The following is a 7,807-nucleotide window of genomic DNA, read 5'->3' as shown; positions in this document are numbered from 1 at the left end:
CTACTGTATATCCTGAGGTGTCTTCTCATGGAACTTCCAGTCAGTGTGGTATAGAGCTGAAGAATTGTATAAAATGTTACAAGGATGATCTGAATTCTTCAATGACTCAAAACATAATCATTTGGGGATTGAAAATGTTGGGAAGTCTCTAAGACCAGACATTCTGAGCATGACATGAAACTGGAAAAACATCACTTTTTGTGAAAAGTCTAGTGATTTGGCAGCACTGCAAATGTCCATGTTTTGGGGCTTTTGTTTAAGACTATCTGAGGTAGTGCACTGTGCTTATGGAGTGTGAAACTTCTTCAGTGGTACTTCAATGAGAAACTTCAACACTGACAAATCATCAAAAATCACACGTGTAAGAAAATACCGATGTGAGATTTTGATTGTGATGGGTTTTAATTTTGCTTCTGGAAGCTGTCAGAAATTCACACCCTTTGTGAGAGTTGTATATTGTACATTATAAGTTTAACAGAAGATTTAGGATTTACCAGTGTTCTTTGGCATATAACAATGCTTCGTGCTTCTTAAAAGAAGAAATACACAGTAAAGCATGTCTAGATTACATGAATTACCAGCCCTCTGGTTGTATCCACCTTTAGGTTGTACAGCCTTGTATGGACAGTGAAAGAACCGCTGTGTTACTCAAAATACTGGCTTTTACCCACAGTAATCTTCAGAAGGTGCCGACATTCACTAATTCAGGAGATGAGGCAGAAATGGTTCATCGGGTGAGCATCATTTTACACAGGTAAGTGGGGTTTTTAATTATTAAGATATAACAAACTAAAATATCTTGACTTCTAAGAATAAAGGAGGTTTGTGAATTTGTAATTTAACTACTTCTGCTAAAAATAGCCTCAACCCTGCCCTTCTGCCAGCTAGAAGAAAGGCTGACAGGAATGTCTGACACAGAATGCATTCATGATGACATTTTTAACTATGTTCTGTCTCATTTTGATAAATCCCAATATGGTTCCTCCCCACAGTTACAGCTGTGGATATTGGGTCCCTCCTTCGGGACACGGCCTGCTCTGGCCATAGTGATAAAGAAGGAAATCACTGCCCCTGGCTCAAGGCCAATAATGAAGTGAATCGCTGCCCCTGGACTGGGGCCAGCTTTAGCAAAATGAGTCTCTACCGCTGCTGTAGGGTCTTTAAAGAAATGCAAACAAATCTCAGCTTCCCCAGTTCTCTCCATAGAATGCAGGGAGTCTCTGCTCCAGCACACCTCCTCCTCTCTTTCCTCACTGACCTTGGAGTCTGCATGGTTGTTTCTCTCACTGTTCCTACTCCTTGCACCACCAGCAGCCAGAAGAAGAAAGGGCAGAAGAAAGAAGAACGGAGGAAGAAACCTCCTCTTCAGGCTTCTTGTTACAAAGTGATGGTGGAGGCTCATTGGCTCAGCCCCAGCAGTGGGTCTGGCTCAGAGCTGGGGAGAGCTGCGAGCAACTTCTTACAGGAGTCATCTTTACAGCCCCTTCCCCCTCACCAGAAAAGGCTGTCATGGCAAACCATGACAAAGTGGTTTGGGAAGGACCTTTTTTCTTAATGCTTAAATCAGTGGATGGAGAGATGGAAACAGCCACTGTTAAAGTGATGTCACACTTCACATGCTTGGAGTAGTACACTTACAAGTGTGTATAAACCGTGTGCTTAGCTTTAACAGATGAATGCATGCAGTCTTTGGAAGCTACAGATGCCACTTGTGTGACACATTTCAGTTTTCCTTCTCCAAGAATCTTTGCTCATCGTGTACACAGCATGCCTGACAACTTCTGTAATGCGATAAAGGTTTGACAAACCGTTACCAGGTTAATAGTGCATTTGATCACAAAGTAGTGGATACACAGAAGCTGTTAAAAATACGTGTGTATTTGTTTTAGGATTCTTCTGTAGACCAAGAGATCACAAAGGCAAAGTCAGTCATTCTGTTAACAGAAAACGAGTGTGATGCACTTGGGATCCTCCGCTATTTGCAGCAGGCAGAAGCTGAAGTTCCCCCAGAACTGCCTGGTTTGACTGCCAAGGTGCTAAAAGATGAAGAATACCAGAAATTGTCAAGGCCACTGTGTACCCATCTTAAAACATTTGGGGCTTGCAGGTAAGGAATTGCCAAGCTTTCTTACCACCCATACTGGTGTAGGAAGGTGGTATATGCCTCAATGATGGCTGCTTCTGTTTTCTTGCTCAATTTTCCTGTTGGATACTTTCATGAAACCATTTTTTGCTCATGACTCTTTTTCTTGTGGTTACTTTTGCATCAGTTTCACTCTTCTTAGATACTGCTACGAAAATCAAAATACCAACATTTTCTGGAGACCAATCTCATGTAGCCTGAGAGAATATCATAATTCATTGTCATTCCTGCCCAAGTGTTCTTGAGGGAACTTCAGGCTCTTTTTTGATTAGTATTCTAGCCCATAATTGCCCAAGGCTTATGCTTTGCTCTCTCCTCTGTTGTCTTCTGTCCCTCCAGATTAGGTAAGTAGATGACTTCTCTGAGCTGTGTCTAACTGGATTCTAACAGGGCCTTGGATGAAGCCCTCAGATATTCCTTCTCGTCTGGATGACCCTTGTTGCAAGTAACACAAAATTCAGTGTTAGTATTTGTTTTATTCTGAAACTAGTTTCCTGGTGGATTTTAGTTTTGTTGTATAAACTTGTTCAACAAGAGCTTTTTGGCCACTTCTGTCTAATCTCCAGTCATTGGTGCTACTTGAAACAGAAATTGAATACTGAGGGCTGATGAAATGTTAGTGTGAAAAGATGTTGTAAGCCACATCAAAAATAGTTTACAAGTAAAAGGGCTTTGTTTTAAAACCAGTTTTTAAATATGTAGAAACAGAACAGTGTGTCTGGATCGTCATCAAGTTAATTTACAAACAGACGTGCCCCAGCATATCCCAGATACAGTGACACAAACACCTGGATATCTGATGGTAAGTTACAGTTATTGCTTTTTCCCTTGGTTTGGTGTACCAAGAACACATCTTAAATACCTCCTTAGCATATTACCTTCATGTTAATGTAGTACATATCCCACATCTCTTGGGTATTTGGGAGATTTTTAGCTTTTTTAGTTTCTCCGTTGCTTAGGTGTGTGTCAGATTTTCCCTTAATCTTTAGCTTGACCTAAAATTGTTTTGTAGGTGGTTCTGAGTTTACCTTAGGTTTTCTCCTGCATTGGAGGCTCGTGTTCTATGGGAAGAGGGCATTTGTTCTGTTTATTCCTTTCCTCTATCAATTTAGAACATAAACCAAAATAGGCAAAGATTAAAGGTCCTGTAAATGTCATTATTTTTGTAGTAGAGCAAACACAATCCTCTGGAGTGAAGAAACATTGCAGTGGAAGATCATGCCTGTTTAACAAGAGTTGAAGGGAGGATTTTTCCTTCTCTGTCATGTTGATGCAGACTTCCTGAAAAATGAGTGTATTCTGGCCTTGTCAATTGAACCAAATATTTTCTCTGTTTGCACTGTCCATAGACATGGGATATAAATTCTCTCTTCTAGATGGAGCAGTTGCTTCCTACTAAGGTGTCATTGTGGTTTTGAAAACAGTTTTGATAGAATCCTGTTACATTCAGACTGCCATTTTTAGTAGTTAAATAGTCATGAAACCTTCCTGGTTACTGGTTTGACTTTGCTATAGTGGCTCTTCACATCTCAGTAACAGTTTGTATGTCAAAACTCCCTTCACTTGGCTTTTCAGTCCTGACTTTACTAGAGAGTCTTCCTGTACAGCAGTACTGTAGAGTCTGTCTCATCTCCACCTTGGATAATGATTGCTGAGGGCAGATGTGTAGACACTGGTGCTTCCTTTCAAGGTTAGTACTTGGATCTGAGAACTGCTGGGTGCTTTCCTTTTTGGATGAGCTGCTTACACTTTCTTCCTGTCCTGTCTTTTGCTAGAATTCAGGTGCGCTCAAGTCATGCAATCAATGGGTGTTCCCCATTCCCAAAAATCATAGGTTGTGAGAATAGACAATAAAAACTGGGTGGATTCCTTGGTGTCACTCCATTTCTGCCTAATAAATAAGCTTTTGTTGGCAGCTGGTAGTTGAAACTCGTTGATAACCTATAGATAGAGTTTGAGTGCTTGAAACCTGGACAGATTTCATAATACTCCTGTTATAAACTTGTGCTTCCCTTTTGTGCACTCAAGACAGCAGTTGTGGCCTCTTTCCTCATCTAGTTCTGCTTCTGCTGACTGCAGAGCCTGGATATATGTCTTACAAATCAGTTGTCAATTGGATAAGTGTTCACTGTCTCTTTTGTTTAGAACTCGGTATAATGCTGCTTTCCTTTAAGAATCTCTAGTTGCACTGTGAGAGTTTTAGGGTTTTAGTAAGTGGAAATTACCTTTCTGGTCTTCTTTTCTGTCTGGCCTCATACACTCAGCTGTATCTCAGTACTTGTGCCTAGCATGAGCCTTTGGATGAAATGCCCCCAGCATTTTGTGAATTGGTGTTCTTGATAGCTTATGTCAAGCATTTTCCGTGCAAAAAGAGGGAAGGCGTCACGCTTCCCCAGTCAGTTCTTCTAAATCTCATTGTAAGGTTGGAGACCACTTAAAATTAAGCTTGGATGATGTGAAATGCCTTAGTGGTTAGTAGCTTGACAGGTAATACTGTAGTTCACTAGTGTTCATTTAAGTGGAATACCACCAAGACCTAATAGATCTTGCTCTATAAACTTGTGTCCAGTCTGGACTGGGCTATGGACAGTTACTATTCATAAGGATTCATTCATTCAGGATTATTCCTAATCTTTGGAGTAATAAGAGGTCATCATCTTCTGAAGTGCATGTGTACAGCAGTATTTGTCATCTCTTTAGGCTGGAAAGAGGTAGGTCATCTTCAATATGAAAACGTCTCATTAACTTAAGAAACCATCAGTTGTCTTTATAACGTATTTTATGCTTTCAGCTTCTGCCTCTCCACGTTGTAAATGCAACAAACTACTTTGGTCGAAGAGTAGATCAGCAGAAGCACCAATAGAGAATTCTTGCTGAAGGAATTAATGGGTATTTTAAGGAACCTGGTAATAAGATTGCTGTTAAAAATGTGGAGAAGCTGGCATTTCATGGTTTGTGTCAGAAAACAGTTGTTCACAGGTAAAAATGTGGATTTGTTTTGGTTTAAATTATTCATGTGCTCTTTTTAATACAAAGTAATTTAGAACTTTTACTGCTAAGTTAAAGTTAACCCACCATGAAAACTAGCAAAAAAATCTCTGCTGTACAAATTGTTGTTTAAAAAGCTCTCCCATGCTGCCTGTGCTGAAGGGAAGCCAGAATGGCTCCACATACACACCACTGAACATTGTGCTGTGAAAGTTTAATCTTTTTTAGACACAAGGAGGTGAAGAAACTTTACAACTGTAATAATTCTTTGTTTCCTCTCCAACTCTGAAGGGCTCAGGTGCTAGATATTTCCCAAAAAAAGAAGGAAAATATGTTCTGTATTGTCAAAATTAACTATATAGATGAAGGCAGAACATGTCAAGTCCAAAGTTACCAGCTGCTTCACTCACCTGCCAAGTTTCAGTGTCTGCCACCTCAGGCTGGGGACTTTGTAGAGTGACACCCATTGGTAATGAACTGGAGTGGAACCCAAAGGTAATATTTATCAGATTTTCAATGGTATGTTCTTTTATTTCTCTTTGTGTGTTATTTTCTGTAAGAAAGCAGTAATGGACTGCAAAGTTAGTTTTCAAATTTAACTCCTCATTAGTATTGACAAGAAATATCTACTATTGGGCCAGATTCTGAGAAGTCAGCTTTCTTGGTTTGTTTTCCTGCAAAATCAAGTGAGATTTATGCGATTTTTTTTCTTCAGTTCTTCTGAATTCAGTATCTTCTTCCAGAAAACGTTATTGCTGCTTTTGCATCTGTGGGGTTGAACGGGGGAAGGGTAGCCTCTGTAAATGAAACTGTGTTTGAGTACTGTCCCATTCAGGCAGCTCCTTCCTTAATGAGTAACAAAATCTGGTTTTATTTGTTTAATACTCGTGTCATTTTTAAGCTTGGAAGATTTGTTTCATTACAGTTATTGTAAAGTTATGTTGGAATTCATCTCAAGTGCAGTGACTTTGTTTTTCCTTAGGTAACTAATTCTATTCATCAAACAGTTAAAGGAGAACTACACAAAGCAAAAGTAGTACTGACCTTGGGAAACACAACTGGGATTGACCCAATGGGAGGTATAGAATTGCAGCATTACAAAATATTTGTATCTAAACTCCTTTACCAAGAGCACCTGTTCTTTTCTTTGCTTCTGTCCGTTCCAAGTTCCATTTGATTCCACACGGTATTCAGGTAATACTGTTGGATAATTTACTGTGGTGGCGTCTGACCCCTGGAACAGGTTTCTCAGAGACTGTAGAGTCTCTGTCCTTGGAAATAAGCAGAAGCAACCAGCATGTGGTCCTGGGCACATGATTCTAGGTGTCCCTGCTTGAGCAGGGAGTTTGGATGAAATTATCTCCAGAGGGCCATTCCAGCCACAGCCATTCTGTGGTAAACAGAGATAACTTCTCATGGCAATAATCTCAGGCATGGGATGAAATTGTTTTAATTATTGGTTTTCTCAGAGTCAACTCTTCAGGTTTTCCTGAAATGAAAATATTACAGTCAGTGCCATGTTTGTATTGTTCTGTCAGTTCCCTGGCCTGTAATAAAGGCACTGGCAAATATTCTTCTGGGTAAGACTGACTAGAAGGTAACAGCCCTCCATGCAGTGAGTGTTTCCTCTCAGCATTCTCCTATTCTCCCAAAACCTTGTTGGTAGGAGATTCACTTAGAGGTGAGTTTTGCTTAAAGAGTTGGTTATTTTTTAATTGTCTTAGTGTTTTGGGATGTGTGATTCTATTTTCCATCTGACCATTCAGTCAATTTCAGATGAAAAATAAAGTGGAAACGGGGAATTACTGGAAGTAATTCTCTTTAGCAGCTTCCTTTTCTAATGGCACATCTGATTCCTATGCTTTTGTTCCTGATGTTCCTGATGCTCCTTTTTCTGATTGCTCTGCTTTTGTTCTTGTTTAGAGTTTTTCTGTGTCCCCCCAGCAGTTTTCTTCTTCTATTTTGGTCTAGGAAGTTATTCTGTGTGGTGTGTATTTCAGCTGTAACTTGTGTAATCAGGGCTCGGATTGTTTACTTGGTTGCTCTCTTGGTTGTGTTCCATGGAGTTAACTACGAGTTCCTTACGACACTATTATGATGAAAAAGATGGCAATATCTGGAGAAGAATTAAACATGGGAACGTGCCTTTTGGGACACTGGGAGAAAACCAATTACTTACAGGTATCAATAAATGGGTACATGTTTAAAGTTTGACTTAGAGTAGCTTAGAGTTAGAGAGAGACTACTGATGAGTTATGGTTTCAACTTGGTGTGTTTCGTCATCCAAGGTCCGGGTTACCAGGCTTCCAGACTTGAAGATGTCAGTTAACGAATACGACGTTCAATCTGAGGTTTTGCCTACAGGTCTGGGAACTGACAATGCAGAACACAGAACACAACTTCAGAAGCTGTGCAGCCACATGAACATATTGGACATGCAGCAAACTTGGAGCCCTTGTAAGAGTTTACAAGGTTTTTTTGAGCATACACTTTATGAAAAAAGAATGCTACAATTAAGGAGATGTTTTCATGATTGATATTACTGACTGTGTGTTTCGTTTGAACACAGAAACAATAGTGTTTGTAATATGTCTGCATTCCTGTGACTGTCTGTAGTGGGTCTGGGATGGTAGTGACTTTCCACAGCAGCTCCTGCAGTGCTGTGCTTACTGTTGA

The sequence above is a fragment of the Colius striatus genome, chromosome 26 (genome assembly GCF_028858725.1).
Source record: "Colius striatus isolate bColStr4 chromosome 26, bColStr4.1.hap1, whole genome shotgun sequence".
Taxonomy (NCBI): domain Eukaryota; kingdom Metazoa; phylum Chordata; class Aves; order Coliiformes; family Coliidae; genus Colius; species Colius striatus.
The sequence above is the reverse complement of the archived record's forward strand: the minus strand, read 5'-3'. Positions refer to the sequence as shown.